This window comes from Rhea pennata, chromosome Z (genome assembly GCF_028389875.1).
Source record: "Rhea pennata isolate bPtePen1 chromosome Z, bPtePen1.pri, whole genome shotgun sequence".
NCBI classification, from domain to species: Eukaryota; Metazoa; Chordata; class Aves; order Rheiformes; family Rheidae; genus Rhea; species Rhea pennata.
Genome location: NC_084702.1, coordinates 58,468,692 through 58,492,864, shown reverse-complemented (window position 1 = coordinate 58,492,864; position 24,173 = coordinate 58,468,692). Strand labels below are relative to the sequence as shown.

Sequence of the window (24,173 nt, the reverse complement as noted above, 5' to 3'; positions counted from 1 at the left end):
TCGGCCTCTCCTTTACCGCTCTGGGCATGGGCACTGATCTCCTGTGCTTCCTCTGCAGTTCCAAGCGGTGCTCCTGATGCCGCAGGTCACATGCATTGGGTATCTGCTACAGGGCCAGCCTCAGAGCAAGATCACACCCTCTGTCCTCCTTCCTGCCTACAGTGCTGCCAAGATCAAAACTGGTGGTGGAGCTGGCCTGCAAGGGAAAGACTCCCTCAAGAACCTGCGGGGTGCTGTGGAGAGGCTGCATGTGCTGCAGATACCAGCACCTGAACCTTGGCCCTGCTTACGGCACAGCGCTGGGCTGTGCAAGTCCCAGGCTCGACGAGTGCACTGGCTGGGACATACGGTATGCCAGATGTAGGTCAGGGCTGCAGCTCAGCCCACCCTCCCGCCCCAGGCACTTACACAGTGCCATGCTCTTCTCCCCCTCCACTCTGTGTCTCCAGGGTGTGCCATGAAGGGGAAGCTGGCTCCTGGGGCACTGCCTTGCTTCTTGTGGAGGGCAGTGGAGCTGGGGCTGGGCAGCATGTCAGGGTCACCAGAGCAGCGCCAAGAGCCAGTCTGCACTCGTGATAAGCTGGGATGGGCACAGAGCAGCAGAGAAGCACAGTTCAAGACAGTAGCTGAATTATAACTCAGTCTTTAGCTTGTCTCTGGGAGTAAATTGTCCTTCACTATGGGCTAGAGGGTAAATCCATAGTCTAGTCCACAGTGAGTCCAGAGAACTCGGATAAAGCAAACCAGATGTGTGATTTCCTGAACCTTTGGCATAAACCTCACATACAGCGGGTTGTTCCTAAAGGCAGTTATTAATGTTATATCACTGTTGAAAACAATTATGTTTTATCTTGATATAGCCTAAATTCTGTTGCAGCACACAAAATATCACATAATGCAAGATGCTGAAGCATGGTGACTTCCCCTTCAAGCTAGAAAAAGTTGGCAAAGCATGGAGCGTCGGTTCAAACTGATGAGGGAAAGCAAGACAAGAGCTGCCTTCTCGCTGGGATCAAGCTGTGGCTGAGTGAGAAGACTGGTGCTGAGGCAGTTGTGTTGCAAGACAGCAAAGACGGGGAGAGGTCTGTCACCTTCTCCAGGGCTAGTTGGGCAGCAGCAATGATGAGCAGTGTGGAGGCTGCACCGGCACAGTGGATGGATGCAGAGGGTGGAGAAGGGTCTGTGAACAATGCTGTGGGCAAGTGGAAATCGTTTCCAGACAGATAGCCAAGTCTGTGTTCATGGTATTGCCCAAACATCAACATGTGCCATGCTGTAACCAGACAGCTAGTGGCAGAAGCGTGCTTGCTGCACAGAGATGTCAGCTTCTGAGCTAACAGCTCGCAACAAGTAAAATGTGTTGCCCATCAGGTATCTTTGAAGTGGATATGATTTTTTTCCATAGCTTCTTTTTATTTCTTAACTAGATTGTAAATTTGGTGGTCAGTCCTTCAGACTGAGCTTGTATGGCTCCCAGTGGGATTCTGGTCCGGACTGGTGCCTGTGCTTTGGGGTTAGGACAGTATTTTCTCAGAGCTGCCTCCATGCACTACAACGACCCATTTGTGAATCAGCTCAAGCCCCACCCTTTCCTCCTCTTTATGGGTTTTGAGTGGAGTAATCTGGCTGCAAACCAGCAAAACAAGTAAGAATACGCTTAATTTTAAGCATGTGACTAGCAGCAGGGGAGCTGATCATGGGGCTGCTCCCATGCTGTGCCCAGAAGATACTGAGCCAGGGGTCAGCACATGGCAGCTGGGGGCTGCAGTGCCCAGAACAGTGGTCGTGCAAGGCCCCAGTGCCTTGCAGCGCTCCCTGCTCCCGGGGCTGTGGCGGGGCAGAGCTCGCTGCGCCCCAGCACCTGCTTGGGCCCCATGCTGCGGCATGGCTCTGTGGAGGCCCCGAGATGTCCCCATGCCGCAGCACAGCAGAGACCTGGCTCCTGCTAGCCCTGTCTGGCCCGCAGCATTCAGCTGGTGGCAACAGTCCTGCAGATTTTGCCTTCCCGCTGTTTGCGTGCAGTCAGCTCACAGCGCTTTGCAATCTAGCATGCAGTCATTTTCAATGGCTAAAACCAGTTTGTTTGAATTTCACACGCCAAGCAGCTTCAAGGCAAAGGAGCTAGCATGTTACAGTGCGTCACAGCGTGCTTACGTGCCTTGGCTTTCCCTCTGCATGTTTCAGTGGGCCACATTAGCACCCAGGAGAAGGGATGCAGGTCCCCGCGCTCCTGACCCACAGCCACTTAGACGCCTCACAGTCTCTCCGGACTCGCACTACTGTTAAAGGATTAAACCCTGAGAGCTGTTCTTGTGGGTTTCCATTTTGCTTCCTGCATTCCTTTTGGACAAAGATCCATTTTATTGAAAGAGATTTTTGCAAAATGCAGCTATAGTCAAAAGGAGTTCACCTGATTAAGGACCTTTGCTTTTAAGACGTGCCAAAGACAATTAAATATGCTTTGTATTGAGTACAAACTCTTCATTGTATTGGGAAGTTTCCAGCTCTGCTAGTAATGGGATCCACAAAACAGTAAAGATAGGCAGAGAGACAATTTTTGAAAAAGAAAGCATAATTCACTAGATACTCCCCAGTTATTTGAAGATACCATCTTGGGCTGGTCGAAGTATCAGCTAAAAGAGAAATACATGATGGCTTACTCGTTTGATTTGGGTTTAACCCAGTGGTACTGTATGCCTCATTCACAATGCAGTTCCAAATTGCTGTTATCTAAATTTATGTTCGTATTTCATGGGCTTTCAGTTATTGCTACATATATATCATTATGGTATGGTGGAATTCTGTGACATACCCCCTTGGCAGAAAGTGTGGTGTTGCATTTACAACATTACAACTTAGTTATTCAAAATGCTTTTATTTCATAGGGTCAGAAATAAAGGGGATTTTTTGGATCAAAATTTCAATTTTTGCTTAAACTGAAACAGCCACATGAAAGTTTTGCTTCAGGCTATTTTTGAAGGTTACTATTACTTTAGTTACAGAATGGACTTACAGTAAATTAATCCATCAATAAGTTATACATTTCTTTAAGATCACATTTTGCTGCCCTTATTTCTTTGGCTTCCAGGAACAATTTTGACTCTTGCAAATACTTCTTTAATGTAATCTGTGAGTTTGATTCTTTGGTATTTGATGGTTTGTGTTAGCTATAGACCACTGACAAAGTGATCATGAGTGTGTATTTTGAAAGTTTAATGTATTTCAGCATGAATGATTAGCCACCTGAGACATCTTATCAGAAGCATGTATTTTGGATTTGCTTCTCTTTTTAATATTTTACTAGACTAGATGAATAAAAAGGCCAGGTAGCTGATCAGCAGAACAAAAATTGCCTAGATGAAATGAACAGTTCTTGAAGAACCTGTTGGCAAAATAGTCATCCATGAATGCAAATGATTTCACAGTAGCAGATATTTCACAGTAGTCAACTTGGGCAAAACGTGACTCATTGAGTTTTAGTCTGAAAAATCTGGAAGAAGAATAGTTGGTTGTAACACCTATGACCTCCATGTCTTTAGCCAGTGCTGGCTTCTAACAGTTGTAGTGTATACAATAAAACTTTTTGGTAGCACATTTTTGTATAAATATTTTTCCAGAGATGATGTTTAGCCAGCCACCTGTACTCTTTAACAAAAATGATTTTCAGTAGACATGCTTAAACCATGTTAGAACCTATCATAAATTGAGGCAGCCAGTAAAGGCAGATAAGGAGCACGAAAGAAAGAAACAGAAGAACTGCACTGTATAAAAAGTTATTTCAGCATGTGTTTAAATCCCTAGCTTTTAAACACTCCAAGTGCTTAAATCGCAGGGCTTGTATGAGTTACACGTGAATACTAGCAAAATAGTGAATTCTGTTGAACAATTTTTGTTGGCCTACTCCAGAGGCTAGTGAAAAGCTTTAAATACTGTCTATCTGGATAATATTCTGTTATAGGTAAGAGCTTTTTGGAGGGGTCCTGGGATTGGATGACTTGCCTGGCAAGCCACATAGCCCCTGTGGGTTATGGGGCCACAGAGGAATGAAGCCAGCAGTGGGACAGAAAGATAAACTCTAAACATGGCAAGAGGTTAACCACTGGCTTCACTGGGAATCATGGGAGCAGCTGGAAAGGGGAAGAGAAGAAAGCAACATAGTACCAAATAAACTTGGGAAGAGCAAGGGGGCTTTGCTGATATTATGAATTTGTTATGAAGTTGTACTGGTTTAAGAGTACTCCTTCAACCTCACCCTTCCACACCAAAAAGGTAGGTGTGGAACATCTCAGAGGCCAAACAGCTACTGTCAGATGGATTTTCCCTGAGGGGTTTCACTGGGACCTCTCGTGTCTCCTTCCAGAGCTCTAGCTCCTGGGAAACCAGGTGCCCCCACTGCATGCAAGGCTATGGGAGCCTCAGACAGACCTTTCCAGTTACTCTGTGTGGGGTTCAGACTTGGGCAAAATACTGCAGAGTGACAAACGACCACAGCTTATCTCACCCAAGATATCTGTCCGTGAGACTGAACTTTGCCTGTGGTAGATGGGACATGAAATTCAACTTGCTTGACCCTCTTTCTTTGAGGGTTAAGCCAAACTAGTTTAAATTACCTCCCTTGTACTGTGGGCCAAAAAATGGAGGGATTGCTGGCTTTAAAATTAACTAAGAACTCAGATACATCTCTCTGACTTTTATATTAACTCCAACCACTTAAGAAGAAAACCTGAGAGTGAGGTCAACTCTTAATGCTTCTAAATAGCATCTGGTACTGATCATTGTCAGGTATGAAATACTAAACCTTCAGACCACTATCTAATCTAGGTTTGATAATTTTTGCTTTCCTTTAAAAAAAATTTGGATAAACCTTTTTAAGTGTTTCCATATTATGCTAGTTAAAATGTTCATGGAAAATACTATTTTTAAGTAGTGATCCTTCATTTCACTATTCATACTATTGTGCAGCAGTGAATGATGGCTGGTTGCCACTTTCAAGTTCTTTACCAACTCCTACTTCTGCCACTCACTACCCTAATTCATTACTTCAACGCGTGTGCCAAGCCCCAGTGCAGAATCTATCAGCTTGTAAGTGGCAAAGGCTTCATCTGCTACCAGTTGGAAGTAGGTATGCTAAAACACAGTTTGCTGAGCTTGCAGGTTTGCAAGCCATTCTTTTGCGATGATGAGCTCTGCGTGGGTCTTCATGACTGTGACAAGACCATGTGCAGTCTCACTTCAGTGGGAGTCTTTGCTCAGATCTCTATTGGAGAGGTTGCTTTTAGAACTGTTGGACTTGTGATTTGCATACCTTACAAATCTTCCCACAAAACTTTACCAGTTCCATCCCTTTCACAACAGCCTTTTTCCCAGCTCCTGCCATCCTTATGTCATAGGCATTCTTATGCACTAAAATGTGCTAAAAACTCTTCATTAAGATGAACAGTCTAAGGGGAAGGATATTTAACCTACTTCATTTTGAACATACTTAACAAAATCTGTAGATTAAAACTAAATTCATCAATTTCTTCTTAGTGTGAAATTATGTATAAATTTTTCTTCCAGCTGCACAATGACAAACATTGACAAAATAATGCGCTTGAAAAAGACTTGGTGTGATTTTGCAAATACATTCACTGGCAATCTTTTTTCCACCTGCTTTAGCAGCAAATGAAAACAGAAAAGAAGTCTCTAGATTTGGGCCAATATTCACAAATGGAATCTTCCTCTAGGCTGTTAAATCTCTGATTGTGACAGATAGCTTGAAAATATTCTTCATCTTAAAGCTTTTCTGTATTACCTCATCTGCATGTTGCCATTGCCTGCAAAACCTAATGAGCAATAATTTTCTTGAACTATAGCTTGCTGCCTAAGGTCTGGTATTTCTGTCTTTCTCTCTCTCCCTCATTTTGGCTCCTTCTTCAATGGTTTCACTTTAGTCAGATTAGCAAAAAAGATAAAGCTGCATTTCTACTAATAAGTCTCCTGGAGTCCCAGCCAATTGGCTGAAGGGCTGAGGATGTTGAAAATACATATCCAATTATGATCTGGCTGAGGTTCCCATTTGGATAATGTATCAAGTGTCAGTTCCAACTGAAAAAAGCACACCCTGTCACTAATGTTGTTTTATACATAGCACAAAGTGTACTCTTGAAAAACAGCCTCATCTTCTGATACTCAGAAAAGCTTTGTCAAAAAGTCAGGGAAGGATAAACTACCCAAAAGTGCAAACCCAGACACACAGAAAAAGATTTATGCGGATTTGTCCACCAAACTAGGGAATATAGAGACTACGATGTTAAAAAAAACATGATTACTTCCATACTACGGATTTTTCAAGATATGCAGCAACATGTGCCCAGATATCACAGACTGGCATCAAAATCAACATCTATAACCATTTTCTAATTGCAGAAAAACCACTAACAGCATACATGTGTTTTATCCACCAGGGAACGAAGCAACAGTTCAGGAATACAAAACTATGATTTGGGGGAACTGCAGTTAAGGTAAGGAAGCTGTCCAGGGATTATATATTATTTTATCTCTCTACTCCTAAGTCATTCTGTTCCAAGCGGGGCAGTTGCACTGAATACTAAAGAATCAAAGTCTTGTTCTCTCCCTTTAGATGCCATTACTGTTTGCTTTCCTGTTGCCTTTCCCCCTTTTTAGTGAAAGAATTCTATAATGTACCGGAGTTTTGTGTAAAAGAGAGTCAATATTATTGTTTAGTTTTCCAAGATGAAAGACTGCTGGGTAGAAAAGATCCTCCCCTTCATTTGTGGGTTGTACTGCCTGTGCTTAGTAAATGTTTATTTATTTTTTTATGTCTTGGAAAGCAGACAAGTACTGTGGTTAAAAAAGATTCTCTTTCCTTTGGTTACTGGCAGGAAAAAAAAAAGATAAAACAACTATAAGCTGAGGCAGGAGAAACCAGAATATGTGAACATGTTCCAATATTTTTGTCCCAAATCAGTCAGCTATAAATAAATATGTTAAGTCTTCAGAGAGCTGGGCTAAGTAATCATTTGTGTATCTCATAAGCAGAGTTTGCTTTTGCAAACATCAGATCTCATGTACTTTTCTGTTTGATATTCACTAATACTCGAGCACACAAAGTACTTGTATTTCCCCTTTCTTCCACAACACATTTATCAGAAGTATAGCACATCAATAACTAAATAGTGCCACCACTTAAAAAAAATAATTTCTGACTCTGGTAATTCCTGTTCATATGTTCATTCAAAACAAAAAGAGTATTGATCCAAGTCAATGAACGACTTTCACTTCCTTACTACTGAAAGGTCATGTTAATCCTCTAGACCTAGATACCTGATCACCTCCAAATGGTATTTAGGATGCATGCCTAAAATTTGTTGTAGACTTAGGTCCTGCACGGATTTCCATGCATACAAAACACGGTGGATAATATACACCCTTTTCAGTCCTGGCTTTGAAAACTAGCGTCTGGGCAAACTTGGGACAGGAGAAACAAAGACAGGGGACGATGATGAGCGCTGTGATGGGAGCAGCCTGCAGCAGAAGGTGAGCCAGAGTGGAGAAGCAAGCTCTGGGAGCCCCAGGCTGAAGGACTCCGGTGGGCGGCAGGCTCAGGTGGGGGGTTTCTTGCGTTGTCTTCCAGGGGTATGCTTGCACTGCTGCAGAGTGCCAGGAGTTTGCTTTGCTCCTTTTTGACATCCTGCACAAAACCTGCATGGAAGTGCCAGAACCTGCCACCTCCCCTTCCAGTGGAGCTGAAGGTCACCAGCCTCACAAAGGAAAAAAAAGTCGCTGAAGGGTCTTTCAGATTCTTTTCTATTGACATTCATTGTAACTTATTGTGCTATATATTTTTAAAGTCACTGGCGTTGCTTTCATTACTAGAGGTTAAGCCTGGCAAGGGCAGCATTTTGTCGCTCTAAAAGTGTTTGAGGAGAGCTCAGCTAGCTAGTTATCATTTCAATTTGTCTTTTTAAAACTAGGCCACTAGGGCCTGGCAAATGGCCTGGAAAAGTCTATATAGACCTCGTGCTGTCAGCTCAGTTTTACAGATCTCATTTTGGTCTGGCAGGTTTCAGGCTACCCAGGGAGTCATTTGGCCAGTGTCTTGTTAGTGCAGAGGACATTTTCCAAGTGGGAATGAAGCCAAGTTGTCATGAACTTTACTAATGGAGGATGGAGCACAGAGGCTGTAGGTTGGAGTTGTTTTTCCAAAGAGTAAACCGAAATCCTGAACACGCAAAATGGAAAATGTTGCAACAGGCAGCGTGAGATCTAGAAACAAATCCTTGGTCAGGCTACCAGTTCGCTGGCAGTACTTTGCACTAGTACAGGGGAGACGTACGTGCACTCCGCCGCCGCTGTTCCCAGCACCGAGGCTGGGCAGGGCCCCGCAGGCTGCAAGCGGGGCGAGGAGAGCGCGGCGGCCGGGCGCCTCCCGCTGAGGCGGCTGTGCAAGTTCCCAGGCCTGCAAGAGGGACTAACACCGCCCAACCTCCGGGGTCACCTCGGTAGTTTTGCAGACAGGTCATTTCTCCTTCTCAGGGCAACAGCACATTGTACTTCCTCCATTTTCCAGTAGGCTGTTGTGGACTCACTGCTAATACATTTGCTTTTCTTTTACAATTAGAAGTAAAATATATAGTGTACTTCAGTCACTGAAGAAAAGACAGCCTCGGTCTTCTTTCAAGCACTGAATCTTTTTTAAGCTCTAAGACTGGAGCTGTAAAAATATATGCAGGGACTGTGCAAGAAATTCTGGCATTTGATTCTAAGGAGCAAGCAGGAACAATGTTTGAAAACTCTCTCTCTCTCGAGAGAGAGAGAGAGAGGGAAAGAGAGTGTTTGTACAAGCATGCTCATACAATAATTAAAATATGTGCACTGGTTAAAATAATCCAACATTGAGAGGGAAGTAGAGCACCTCCCTCTCCTGCAATTTTTTTCTTAGTCTCTGGCAATACAGATTACAAGAATTTATAATGCCACTATTTAATGAAGGGAAAGAAGGGAAGGGAAGGCAATGGAAGGGAAAGGAAGGCAAGGGGAAAGAAGAGAAGAGGAGAAGAGAGCATATTTCTAGGCTTTTTGGCTGCAAGTTAAATGCTGAATTAATTTCAGAGCCTTATAGGCCTGTCTTATTTTGCAAACAAACAAACAAACTAAAAAGCAGGTCTTTAGAAAGATGCGAACTTCCCCATTCAGCTCCGTAACTACTCATTATTACTGGTATATTATTGTGAGAGCAATTACTGACCCATTGAAGTAAGTTGCCTAATACTTCAAAGATAATACATTTATAAACTTTCTGAAGAACTTCTGACATCCTCACTACTCCCAAAAGACTTTTGAAAGCTTGTGGGTGAAAGAACTACCTTTTCTTTGTCCTATGAAATTCCATGCAGAAGTTGGAAAGAAAAATCCTGCCAAAATTCACTATTACCCTTCTCTTGCTTGTGTTCACTGGGAAATAATACAATAGACTTTTGTGAAAGCACTGAAAAATGGAGGAGAAATAGCACATTTGGATCATGTCCTCATTCCTATGAAAAAAAATGTAGAGACTGTAATGGGAATGAGCCAAGAGCGTTCAACAGAACCAAAAAGGAAGTTTATAGAAAGGCCTCTGAAATGCTTGCACTGTATTTTAATGCTGAGATATAGAGAGTTCCAAAAATCGCCAACAGCATTTTCTAGGAAATTATATATGTGATGTAAGAATGACTTTGGTTAGTTAAACAGTACTTCTGGAAAATTACTGGTTCCAGTTACATTCTCTAAGCTGCTTTGTAACTGAAAAAGAGTCCCAGCAACCCCCTTCAAAAGTCAAATCTGCTCACAGAACTGCAGATAGGACCAGATTTGTATATTCATGTAAGATACATAAAAGATATTTCTCCTTCTGCTTAGTAAGCGAGGAATGAGGGCTAAGCTCACAAAGTAAAGTATCGTGATGCTATGTTAATCAAGGCAACAGCATCTCTGCAAATTACCAGTGTCTGTGATTCTGTCTTGTGTTCTAGGGTGTATTTAAGCTCTGTGTACTATTTTCACATGCAATTTTATACATTTGAAGGCTATAATTAAATTTAAAAATAATGAAAAACTTATTTGAATTCAAATTAGATAGAAACCATGCCTTAGCCTTGAGCCTTTTCTTCCTGCATTTTCCTGCTTGTGGGTTTTGTTGTTGTTGCTATTGCTCTGTTTTAAAGAAAGAACAAAAAAGACAGTGGAAAAACTCTACATCTGTGTTTTAATGGTAGCTTTCGGATTTCAAAAGAATTTGGATGGGACAAGGCTGGTGTCAGGAATGTGATGTCAGAGACACAGTGAAGAAGTTTTTAACATTTTCCTTCTCTAAAGAATGTTTCTATGAAGAAAAAGGATCTTTTAATAGGGCAATTGCCTAGGAGGTAGGAGAGAGAGATCTAATTCCTGACTCTGCCCCAGAATTTCCATTTGACCTTGGGCTAGTCACTCAGAGCAGGAGCACGTCACTTAACCGAAGCCATCTTGAAGATAGGTATCTAAGCAAAGCTAGTTATTTAGGCCTCCTCTATCATTCAGGCAGACTGACAGGCATCTCCAGAGTACAATTCATTCCATTTTAGGATAGTTGTCCAAGAAAGGAGGAATGAATCACGCTCTGGAGATACCTCTTCATTGACTATAGAGAGCGCCTAGATGACTAGCTCCAATTAGATGCTTGACTTTTGGGGTAGGTAAAGTGAGGCAAGCTCAAGCCCACCCTTAGCCTTTCAGTATCTCTGTTCTCAAATTTGTAAAACAGGCCTCTCATCCTCACCTGGGGGCACCTCCAGGACAAATACCTGAAAGACCATGACATTTTCAGATGTGGCAGTCATGAGGGCCACATAGGCATCAGAGAGGGCTTTGCTAGGATATGGTACTTAAAATGGAGAATACTTTTGTAATGATGGAAAACCTTCCAGGTGGAAGGAACTCTTCAAGTGCAATGACTGTCTGAGGAGGAGGTATCCACTGGAGCTTTTGGCACCTCTCAGTACACTGAAACAGTTCAGCCTTTGCACACAGCATCCATATTTGAATCCTGCTAGTGACTACTGCATTGAAATGGAAAATATCTGAAGTAGCTTAGCGGATGGCTGCTCAGAGACCTTCTGAGGATGCTGGAAATGGCAGAGGGGCAAAACAACTAACTGCTCCAAAATGTTCAGCCTGCAATGGCTTATAGCGAAAATTTTACCAAGGGGGTTTACAGCCAGGATGAGAGATAAAAGAAATATTCACCATTAGTAAATGAGGAGGAAAGTGAGGTACTGACCTTATAGAAGTGATTTAGCCTTGCAATAAATTGTTGTCTTTGAAAAGGCTTCAAGCCTTTTGCACAGTGTACTGGACTCTCAGGGTTTCCCTCCCACTCCCACTAAAGTGCTCGAGGCTTATGTACCTTGAGGGCAGTGCTTGGGTTCAGGATCGCAGATAACAGAGGCAAAAGAAGCTGTGACATAGTTTTGTATCTGGAGAAGGCATATCTCCGTGCTAAAAGGGCCCTGCTGCAAGCGATGCTTCTGTTGCAGTCACCCGTGACCAGACAAAGTTTCAAGTGACCTCATATTATTGTAAGCTGCCATCAGGTAATTCAGCACGTTGGAAAGGTGTTGTCGCGTGGACTGTCACACTTCCCTCACAGAACATGGAAGATCTAAACTTGCTGGATGTCTTGGTCAGTACAAAGACAGCTGGCTCTGGACTTTGGATCCCCTTGTAATGAACACATACAAACTGAGGTAGGAGCCAACCCAATTTCTGGTAATTGGGAAACTGAAATTGCCCAGGTGGTAAGGCTGGCCAGAGACTAATTTGGAAATAGGCTTCCAAGTCTCTTGATTCCTAGTCCACATTTCTCCTGCTGGAGATACTACCTCTTCTAAATACGGATTCATGTTACCACTCCAAACTATGGATTCCAGCCTTTGTGTAAAGTGCTCTGAAATAAGAAAGCTCTATAAAAGTGTCAGCATGAATTAGTGCTTCTCTTGCTCAGGATAAAGCACAGATATTAAATGGAGGTTTTAAAACTCTCCAGTTCAACTTATAATTTTTGTTGGATTGGCAGGAGTCCGATTTAAACCCTGCAATGGAGCTGTGTAGTTCACATTCAGCTCTAGTACACGGTGCAAACAAGGCCCATGCTAGTTGCAGCAGTTGTGTACCAATGGATGCAATATTTCTGTCTGCACTGCTTCTAAAAGACAGTGAATCTGTGCAGTTGGACTCCATTTGTAAAGTTTTACAAGGCATTGGGCACTTTTGTCGCAACAGACTCCATGCCAGCATGCAACTTGTTCATTTTATGTTCTGAACATAACATTGTCCACATGAGCTTCACAGTTGGTGGCCACCAGCAGCTGTTTTTCTTTATTCACCAGCTGGCATACTGAATGCAGTCAGCTGTAATTCACTTTTTCATTCCCAGCCATGAATACTGATGGAGCTTTGGAAGCTGAGTTTGCATTCAGATAGCTAATTTTTACTAGACCTTGTGGGAGGAGGGGAAAGAAACGCCATTTATTTCAGGACTGGTCCTACATAAAGCTGCCTTTTGCAAGAAGATGATGGAAACATACCTGCTTTCATATGATATAGGTATGGCTGTACTTTAAGTGCTTTGAAATAATGTTCTTATTTTTGGGTCCAATTGTATTTAAAGCCTATAATATGTGTTTATTAGAAAAATTCTGCTAGAATAATTGCTATTGTATCCGACAGATTTATGACGAACCTAAGGTCACTTTTTCCTTTTGCTCTCTCCCACCTTAGGCATTTTTTTATTTTACCTTCTTCTTTTAACCCACTGTTCTTCCTTTATTTCATTGACACTTGAATCTTATTGATGCCAGGGCCAACATATGATGCTTCTCAGTGCCACCTTTGCTCATACCTTTGTTTCTCTGCTATCCAGTTCTCTTGGAATATCAGTACCAGCAGCAGTCTGAAGAAACTGTGTTTCAAAAAAGACATTTCAGGCCACTGATTGACCCAGATGCTCAGAGCATAATGTAAAACCTTTCAGATCAAAGAACATGGACACCTCGCATAGTGTCTGAAATGTATTTAGAGTCTCTACAATGCAAAGTTTTCTGTCTGCTTGGCTGCAGCTTTCTGGCTTTTCATTGCAAGCCTGTAGAGTCAACATATGTGTATGCTTTGCTTAGAGATGCCCCATATTCATGTCACAGTTGGAGCTTAGACCTCGTGACCTGGTGGAGAGAAGTGGCATGTGGCTTTGGTACTTGTCCCTTCCCTGAAAACAGGCTTCAGACAAGGGGTACTGCAAACTCTGTACAGGCACAGATGAAAGACTAAGGTGGCACAGCATAGCCATGTGAATACTTACTATGTCTGCCTCATGCTTGACTTCATGTTTATTTCTTTTTAGAATGATACTTTTCTGCATACTGGTTTTTGTTTCCCAGATATTCAACCCAGTTCCCCTTATGCTCTCAGAATACAACTTTTAGTTCAAAGATGAACAAATAAGCACCAACAAAGAGAAAAATCACATCTAAATACTCCACAGCAGCTCTGTATGATTTTTTTTATTTCAAAAATTAAATGGCTAAAAGGCCTTTTTTGGACTCTACTGGCATCAGTGCTCAGGACTAAGATGATGTTGTATTGGGAAAGCATCAGGATTCGATTAAAACTACAAATTATCCCTTGTGAATTGGGAAAAAATACAGCACATAAATGCTGTCTTAAGCCACTTCATGCCAACTGGGAAATTTCTGAAGGAGTGTATATTGTGTGTAAGTCCCTGCCCCAAAATAACTTAATCCTCAGTCTGATACAATGAGAGAATTTAGATATCAGGAAATAAACTCATTTCCTCTTGGAATACCAGGAGGAATTACAAGAATTACAAAAAGTACTATATGTATCAAGACACTGTCTGCCTGTGTTAGAAAGATGCTGACTCAGAGAAGGGAAACACTGCTTGCTTTTTTTTTTTTTTTTTTTTTTTTTTAACTCGAGTACTTCCAGATGGATCAGGTTATTTCGCATATAGCTTCTTTCTCAGCGGAACTAGTTGCTAATGAACAAGGGTGAACTGATCCTGTTCACAGCCTGAAGTAAGATTAGCCAATCCAGATGACAGGCAAGTGCCCTATGATTTTTCGTTATGTGTCTTGTCTCATATTCTGCACCTCAGTCAGCCATGTTCAAACCTGAAAGATAGAGTGAGTTGTAGCCAGAAACTGCCAATGAGTAGCCAGAGCGAGTAAAGCACATCTGTGAGATTTCCAGTTGTGGAGTTTTGCAGGAAGAAATGGAAGTTCCCTTTGACTAGTGCCTGGTCCTGGTGTGGATTTGGGCTCAACTTGGGGAGGAGCTGGAGCTTCCCTGCAGTGCAGGTCATGAAGCAGGTAATTGGGGATTCCTCTAGACTGGTAAGTGATGGACAAATAAAAAAGATACACTGCAATCCTCAGAGAAGTTGGCATATCCCAGCACTTCACTTCTCCATATTTCTTCCCTCTATCACCCACCATTCCTTCTCCCTGATCTCCTTTCAAAGTCTTAACCATTTTAAGTGAGAATAAAAAAGAAATACATCGTCTAAATGTTGTTAGCTGTTACCATATCAACCAGTAGAATACATTTCACAGCGATCTAGATGTAGGCTTGATTATAACAAAGGTACCGAACCTTTATCCCTCTTTAAACTGAGACCTGTCCCTTTGCATAGAAACACAGCCTTCAACTCACCAACCTGCACAAAAGGCATGAAGTAGGACAGCTAGGGAGAGTCTGAATAGAGTAGAAAGGGCTCTCCCTGCCCAGAGCTTCCCTCCCCGAGAAGCAGTACAGCAGCACAAATTGGGAAAGAGAAAAGAAGAATATGCAAGGATGGTGGATGGAGAAGTGTGGATGACATGGCTTGAAAGAAGTAGTGATAGTACTAATTGCGTAGCAATTCTTATACACTGTTAATGGCCCTTTATATTTTTCTGTTTAAATAAGGATAAAAGAAGACAAATAGACAAATCTTTTTATTTGTGTTTCTCAAAGCTGAAAGAACTCAGAATTATTATTATTTTAGAGTATCCTGTTTCTACCTATAACTACAAGTCACATTTCTACTGCTTATGCAGTGCTTCAAACAATCTGTTAAAATCAGAATTGGTCTTTGCCAAAACTGGCAGAGTTTTTTGCCTGCACTGAGAGGCTTTTAATAACTAAATCCCTTTTCACTCCTGGGTGGAGTAGTTCTTCAAATGGTAGAATGGCACATGTGCGTGCACATGCGCACACACACATGCGCACTCACACACTGGAATGGGATCTCGAGGGGTCATTTAGTCCGGTTTCGCCCCTCACCCCAACTGGCAGAAGCAATTAAACTCATGTCATGTCTGACAGATACTTGTCTAACCTGTTCTTGAAAAGCTCTTACAGATGGGACCTTGTGACCTTCCGAGCTACCTCCTGCATTGCTTCACTCTCCTTACAGCTAGAGAAAAGAAGATACTGCTCTCAACCTAAATCTCATTTGCTGCAGCTAAGGCTTTTACTTCCTATGCTATTTCCATTGAATCTGGAGAAGGGTTTATGAGCTTCTGCTTTGTAGCAATCTTTTACAGAATAGCTGAAGACAGGAATCTTGTGCTGACTGCAACCTAAACACTTCCAAGTAAAGCTTTAACACTGTATTTACCTCTAGTGATGACCACCTTCTTTCTATTTCTAGTGTCATAGGCAATTTACTGAATAGTGTTCCACAAAAAGTATACAAAATATGTAGCAGAAAAGTTATGAAGCATCTATACCAGGAAATGTCCATGGCATAGGTCTGTTCCCTGTGACTTACATACATATGTTGAGGATAGCCTGGAAATTTTCTCCAGAAACACTTGGCTTGACCATGAGAAGGGTGAGGCCTGGCTGCTGCTTTGGCATAAGAGGATTCCTGAAAGACCAGTTCTTTGACTCAGCAAGTCAGATGATAGTTAAATTGCTGCTCAGGCTAATAGTGGTGTATGTGAAGAATTCGGTTAATTATCAAAAGTCACAATCATGATACTGATTATTCTTAGTTATTGTGAAATATACTGTGAGGTATTTTATGGGAACTCAGGGGTGAAGCGAGTGCATAAGACTTTCAGAGAAAGAATAGAAATGTGCAGCAGAAGGAGGGTTTTTTTTAGAATTGTTAAAAGAGAAGTCTCCTTAAATCCAGCCAGATGAGTGGGGCTAAGTTCTCTTCACACACTAAAAGCAAAGGTGTGAGGAGCCCTGTAAGTGCACAGTTTGTCCCTCAGCCCTGAATCTGAGCCAGACTGCACAAAAGAAAAAGACATCCTTAAAAAGTAACCTGCTTATTAAATGCAACTGGGAAGTGGAGATGGCATGTAAACAGCAATAAAGCAGAGCTGGGAAATGAGCTAAAAAAATCTACTCTAACTGGAAACATAAATCAAAGGCAATGTAACAAAGGTTCTCTGCAAGAATTTGTTTATGGCTGCAGGCTCCAGAGAGCCAAAGCCAGTGTGCGGTTGGCTCAGGGACACTCCACAGAGGTTCATCAGCCTAGTTCGGTGCCTTGCTGAGACACTGGCCCCGAGACTCACATACTTGAATCTTTCCATTCAGTGGGGAGGATAGCAACTGAAAAGTAGTTCAGTGCATATGAGAAAGGAACAGAGTGCAGGGGAAAAAATGATTCTGCTGGTATTTCCTTCATTTCTTCTGTGTTTAAGAAAAGCTTTGACTGGAATGCCCACACCAAAGCTAAAATGCAGCAGACCCATTCACAACCCAGCAAAGAAAGTTTCAGCACTTGAATCACCTATTCTTCCCTTTCTTACACACCACTATTCTCTCTTCCCACATTTCTGGTTTCTTTGAGCATTTATGAATTTTTTCTGCACTGACATTCTTGCTATTCAGACTCTGCACCTTCTATGACTTTGAGCTAGACTCCAGAAAATTCAACCAAAACAATACAGAAAGAAAACAATACAAAAATAAAAGTTTCAGATAAGGAAATGTTGCCCCCAGGCCCTCTGCTATCTCACCTCTGGTAGTATATGCACCCAGGTAACCCCTTCTAGCTATAGTGGCATTTTGGAGGTGTGGGACTTACCAAGACTGCTCAAGCTCTGTGTTTGAGCAAAAAGAGCAAAAAAAAAAAAAAAAAAAAAAAAAAAAAAAATCTTTCTCCCTTGCAAATCACCAATGATGGAGAAGTAGGCAGCTGCTGAAAAGAACCCTGTGGTGGTACAAAGAACACAAGAGTTTGGTACAAGTGTCCCTTACCAGCATTTTTCCCTGAAAATAACAACATAGTCATATCAGCATACTTCTACCATCTTTATGTACAAAAGAAGATGACCAGTACAGGTAGATAGTGGGACAGAGAAGAAAAATCTTTCGCATTAAGGCAAGGGAACCTGCAAAAATGAAAGCAATAGGAGAGGTGGAACTTTTAAAAGAGCAACATTGTCGGGGGAGGAAGCACACATAAATCCAACATTGAACACATTTTCAAAGTGAAAAGGCCTCATTTTGGTTCTCTGGCAACTGTGCCTATATAAATCATGGCAAATAATAGGCTATGGAGCAGCAAGTAACAAGTCCCCTTTTATTGGTGGCTGGCATTTGTGATCATGGTATAATAGAGCACAGATTCCTGATGAAAGTACAAAAAAATGAGATTAACAAATGTGTTTGTCCTGGCTGAACTATTGCATCTGGTTAGGTGCTGCCCAAACACAGAAACCTCTGTATTTGCATGTGCAGGCATGCACAGATATACCCACAATAACTTTTTGCCAATCCTAATTAGTTTATTCTGTTGCAGTTGCTGCTGTTTTCTGCCTCTCTGATCGTTCACTGCAGTCAGAGCAGAGGCTGAGAATAAAAGACAAAACTCTTTACATCTCAAGACTGAGTTGTACTTCTCTGTAAAAGAGAATGCTCCTAACTACTAATGGAAGCCAAAACCCTAACCTATAGAAGAGAGACTAGTATTCCAATATTTCCTTGTATCCTCTATGGCAAAGTCTATGTGCCTTTGGCAGCATCCTGTGAAGTTCACGATTTTCTGTTCTTTAACTTATTTCAAATGAATTGATCTTATACTGGCAGAGAAGGGAACTTCCTCCAGAAAGTAGAAACAGGTTGTTCTGCTGTCAAGGAAGGATAAGCAGTCAGTAGTACTCATAGCTTTCAGATTTCTGCTGTCATTCTGAGACTGCTCAGGTCTCTCCTTTGGCTCTGTGTGTCTGGAACCATCTTTAGAAGATCAAATATGCTATGTCTCTGAAGGATATGTTGTCTCAAGTGCATACGTTGCATATTTTTCAAATTACAGCTGAAAATGCTTTTATCTGTCTTAGTACAACAGTAATGGTATTGTATATAAACACTTTAAAATATTTCACTGCTTGTAGATAAATAAATGGGGCAGAGGGGATCAAAGATCTGTACATTCAAATGATCATTTGGGCACAATGAGTGGGTGCAGTGAGAGAAATATCTGCTATGTCTTTTTTGTCTCCAAGCAACAAGAGCTTAAAATTACTCAGTAAAGGCATCTAAGCCCCAATGTGTAAGGGAAGGTGGGGAGCTAAATCCCCAAAGCCTAACACTTTCCCACTGTGGGAAAGCCAAGCTCAAGGACTGTTCGAAGATGATAAAAAGTGCTCAGACTGTGAGTCTTTACAAGTCTAAAATGAGTGGTAACCTATTCTGGCGAGCTGTATAGATGGTATATTTTGTGAAAGAGCGTAGAAGACTTCCCCTTCTATTTCTCCCTCCAATCTCCTTTGCAAATGTAATTACAGTCACAGTGGCGAATTACAGGGCTGTATTATTCCAAACAAAGAGTTTACTTTATTTGTAACGGATAGGGAGGATATGGGGTTTGAGGATTGTTCCCCCTCTTCTGAGGTATAGATGTTTTTCCTTAATTAATGAAGTAGAGCTGGGTATTTAACACTCTTTTCACAGAAAGCATCTGTCTTTGCTGTATAGGAGATAGGTGTAAGGTTGAGAAACAGATGCCACTCCCAGGCATTATTACAGCTGTGGCTCGGTTTGGACTTTGTAGTACTATTTGAGATTAGTTCATGAGAGGGGGTTGCTGCTCCTTTTAGTCACGTGCTAGTCATACTGTTTGGAAATGTAAGCAATCCCTGAAATTCATTCAGAAATACTAATTCTAGGACCCTTGGTCAACAAATTTTATGGCTAAACATTTTCAGTACAAAGCTTCATTTCATGGAAAGAGTTGTTCATAGGAAGTATTCACTTTGCACAGGCATCTGATTAATTTCTTATTAAATGGATGTCCTAAAGACAAAAAGGGGTTGGTCCTCAGATAAAGCATTCAAGTGGCAAATATTCTGCTCCAAAATTTGACAATGAAAAATTGCTGTTGCTGAATTTTTTCCATGGGAAAATAGTTTCTGAGTAGCTTCAGAACAGATTCACCATATGCTTCAGCCCTGCCTCAGATACAGAAAAGTCAATATGGGTGACATATGAAAGTGCTTCAAAGCAAGGTCAAGGATAGGCACAATTGAAAAAAAAAACATAGTTTGCTCCTCAGATTGTGGATTATTGAGATTGTTCAATGGGGATGAGGAAGTGGACAGCTACATTCAAAGCCACTTCTGTCCAGTTGCTGCAATTTCAGGCAAGTCTGGCTGGCAGCATGGTCGGACCCCCAGGAGCTGAGCCACCGGGCACAGTACCCACCTCCCTTCTTTGAAATCCTGGCACTTTCGTCTGCATGAGGCCTGCCACAGCTCCCTGGGGAGAGATCACCCCAGCAGCTGAGCTGGGATATGTCAAGCATGAGGCTGAGCCTCCTCGGGGACCAGCCATGCCGAGCAGACATAGGGTAAAAAGGAAAGCCTGTGTTCAGCTTGCCTCAGCCCGAGAGGCCACGCTTCCCTCGCACGGCTGCGCGGACGGGGCAGAGCCGAGCAGGCTGCAGCCCCGCACTCCCGTCAGCAGCCCCGCACAGGGGGATGCTACCGCCGGCGGGGCAGAGAGGAACACCTCCGCTGCAGACCTCGGCTGCCTGGAGCCTGCCCGGAGGCCTCTGTACCACCTCGCGGTTGGCCCTGAATCAGGTTCTCCCTATTTTCTTGGAAGCAAAAGGTTTTGCACAACTCTCCGTAACTGAACAGCGTGCATTCTTCAGGGAAGAACATTTCTGTGCCAGCCAGCTGCATGCCTGACTGCAGTCATGCAAGCATCTCAGACTTGTGATGTGAACCCTTTTGCAAAGATTTGGGCTGTTTCATGGCAGGTAAATTTCTTCAGTGCCTTTACTTAGCATGACCATTAGGTAGCAAGTGGAGCCATCTAATGCGTTACGCAGTTGACTACTTGTCCCCCCCTCCTGTGTGGTTTCAGATTGGTTTGCCGCTAACTAATGACCCACGATGCTGCATCCACTTTATTAAAAAGCACAGAAGAAGAAAACTAATGGAAGCAGAAACTGAGCCCAGAAAATGCCAGCTATAAACTAAATCCCAGTAACTGCCAGTCTCAGCTCACAGGAATTAATTGAAGTCTGTTCTGAATGTGCTGGTCTTTCACCCTTGGATCAAGAGGCTTTAATGCAATTGCAGAACTTTTTGCCCTGTTCAGAACTTTGTGCCTCACAAAACCGTCCAAGATACTTTGCATTCCTGCAGTGTGACAAACACTTGGAAACTGCATTGCCTGTTGCTGACTGACCAGTGCATCTCTGTATCTGCTTCCTGTCTTCCCAGGTTTTGGAGCTTCAAAACTACAGTTTAAGAGCAAGAAGTAATCTGGTATAAAACTGATTATGTTCTACTCCAGCACATGCGTGGGACTGCTATCTTCACTGCATTTAAATAATGTTACTTTTTCATCAAGTGTAAAAATGTGCTGTGATTTGCTCTCTTCTTGGGAATTAGATGCCTTTGGACATTTATGTTTGTTTTCTGTTCTCCTCATTCTGATCTACTGAGGAATAAAATTCTTCCTCGTTAACTTCACAGTGATTTCAAACACATGATCGTGGCTTATTTTTTATGGTAATAAATTAGCTCCTTTATATACATTTGCAAAGAACATGATTTTGATTTTGAAATACAAAATAATTCATAACAACTATTAATTCACTTTGCAACTGTTCTGTGAAAATGCCAATATACCAACTCTACTGAATTAGTCCACAGGTCTGTTTAGTCCAGTGTTCTCTTTCTAACAGCACTGGATGCTTATGAGTTATGCCTCTTCCAGAATAACTACTTAGTATCCGGTAGCTTAAAGACCTCCTGAGCTGGAGATTGCATGGTCTTTGCTTGATCCCTCTTTTGTGTAATTTTTTTTTAGCCTTTTTATGCATTTTGGCAAGCTATCCTCTGAAAATGAGTTTCACAGTTTAATTCTGCATGGAGTGAAAGATTTGGTCTGAGGTTTTTGTTTGTCCTTTGTGTCACCTAGCACTTATGCTATAAGCGACAATGAATAACTGTTCCCTATTTGCCTTCCCTGCAACTCTGCAGGCCTCTACCCTACCACCCCTCCCTAGTTTCTTTTCCAAGCTGAACAGTCCTCGTCCGTTTAGCCTCCACTTGCGTGTAAACCACTCTTCATATCTGGCCCTCTCAGCCCTCTCCCTCTGCACCAAATTCAAGGTGCAACTGGGATCCTTGTGTTCTATCTCGCTTAATCCTCTCTTGCTTTTCTAACAATTTATCTGGTGTAAAGCACTCCCATCTGCACTTTGCAGATGGGGCAACTGAGCTAGGTGTTTTGCCCAGGGAGCAGCTTGTACCTTTGTGCCCAGCCACCCCAGCTCAAACTGAGCTCCTTCCCAGAAAGCCCCAGGGGCTGGATGCACATATGGCTCTGAGCAAATGGGACAGATGGCTTTTGGCAAGGGCTGCCGGTGAGGCATATGCTCTTTTGATGTCCCTCTGCTCTTCGTGGGTCCAGCGTGGCAAGTTGCCACATCTGTGCTGCAGAAGTGCAGCTCCTCTGTGATGTGCCGTTGCTTCTCACAGGCACATGTAGCAACAGAAACTGGAGCAAGCACAGGATTGGAAAGGACCCTTCTAAGGCGGTAGCTGTTTCAGCCCCCTCGAGGGCCGTGCTATCATCCCCAGGCAATGGGACACCCCAACCACAGCATCCCTGCCCACAGACTCACCCTCACTGAAGAGAAGCACAGTCCCTCCAGTCTTCTGGGAAATCTCCTGACCAATGAACAGCAATGGGAATCCGACTTGCCTGGGGGCTCCCCACAGCAACCTGGCTCGTAGCTTTCAGAGGCATCGTCTTGGTATCATCTAAGAAAAGCAAAAGCAAGTTTCTGAGCTTTTTGTTGCAGCCACATAGGAGAGCAAACGCTCTTTGAAGGCTCTGGAAGTTGCTACTGCAGTTACATGGCACATCTCTGCCCCCAAGCTCCAGATTAACCACCATCCTCAGCAAGGGGGATGGGAGGGTGCACACGGGACAGCACTGCTGGGTGCCTCAAGGCCTTATTTAGGTGGCTTCCTGCTCCTGGAATACTCCATACTGCCTGACTGCGGAGCAGGCATTTTTTATCATGGGGTCTATTTTTATCATGGGCTACAGCTGGAAGTCCTTGGCACACATTTCTCTCATCATCTGATTTCCAAGGCTTGTGTGATGTTCCTGACAAGGTGCCCCAGCACCCAGTTCTCCGTGGGGCTGCTCTATCATCTCAGCCTCATCAAGCTGTGTTCAAAGCTTGGACTAGGAGGCAATGTAAACACCCTGTGGCTAATGTGCACTACTAGAGGTCAAGGTTTTAGAAGTTTGTTTCTTCACGTGCACAACACAGCTAGCTTAGCCTGCACTGAGTTCTCCTCTCTACTTTTCATGACCTGTAATGTGTACATCAGAATAGAGCCTGAAAGTAGATCAATTCAGCAATTTAGAGCTGAAATATAAAAAGTCCTAAAAATGTTTTTGCAAAATGAATAATTTAAGTCAGCACTGAGTGAGTGCAATTTTCAGATTATTCACTGAAGTCCAAAATCAAGACTATACAAGCTGCAAAGTAACTGGAATATGTAAGCACCCCAGATGTGGTCTCCCACCCTACTCTGAAGGGACCAATATGCAAGCAGATACAATTAGCTAATGAAAAACAGCATTCCACTGTTGCTGTAAGATACAAATAAAGGAGAAGTCTAGGAAAAAAAACGCTCCTCTTGTATGAAAATGACACTGAGAATGAGACACATTATTTTACAATTTTTTTAATACTTGCAATGTGATATAGTAGCATATTTTTATAAGCTTTTAAAATTTCTCTTAAAACATCAGGAAAATGTTTACAGCAAAGCACTGTCTAGAAAACAAGGGGATTAAAAGCAGTCTCTAACCGAGTATCAGGATGCATACTCTATTTAAAGCAGTAATTTCATCATTATTCATAAGAAGTTGCAGGAGAATCAAGCTGGTATGATCACAATAACATGCCAAATGAACTGACATTTTAATTCAAAAATATATATATTTAAAAAAAATCTTACTGAACTGCCAGGAAGTATCCTTTGTAGTTATAAATACAAACACATTTATGGGCTGAAAGTGTGTTTTAGATTATTTTACAGAGCAGGATTCCATATGGTAGCTGAGGTCCAGAAGTGGGATGACTCAGGAAATCGAAAAGATGAAAAGATCAGCACAGTTTATTGAGCAGGTCTGACAGTTCCTGAAACATGCCCAGCTCTACGGGCTGAACAGGCAGACTTACTAACTGGCAGAGCTGGAGACAGATTTTGCAGTAGCTGGAAGTTATGACTGCATTTTTCAAAGGCTGATTTTCTAGTAAATAAGCATATACTATAGTCCAGACTTATGTATGTAGGATTTTATGTATGGAAATAGACAATATGAAATCTGATTGATTATATCTGTAAAAGGGTTCTGTAAAATACAGGCAATAAAAATGGAAAATAGGCACAAAACATTTTTATGAGAGTTAGGAGACGGAAACAACTTTTTTGAATGGAGTTTTTTAGCTGTTTGGGCATTGGACTACCATAAATAAAGCATATGGTAAAATCACCTGTTCCAACTATTTGAAAAATAGGTAAACATAGCACTGGGCAAACTGGAAATTGCTTGTATTTACCCTTGACTGTGTTTCTACTTTCACA

The 24,173-nt window shown here is 42.3% G+C and overlaps 1 long non-coding RNA gene across 1 annotated transcript in view; it reads right to left on the bottom strand.

Annotated features, from left to right (window-relative positions):
- LOC134153208 (uncharacterized) overlaps positions 1 to 22,531 on the bottom strand; it is a 41,471-nt gene extending 18,940 nt beyond the window's left edge. The window contains exons 1-2 of the long non-coding RNA XR_009961127.1: positions 22,422 to 22,531; positions 22,187 to 22,325 (exon numbers count right to left, since the gene is read on the bottom strand). This is a non-coding gene — a long non-coding RNA (uncharacterized LOC134153208). The remainder of the gene's footprint in view (positions 1 to 22,186; positions 22,326 to 22,421) is intronic.
- Positions 22,532 to 24,173: the final 1,642 nt, after the last annotated feature.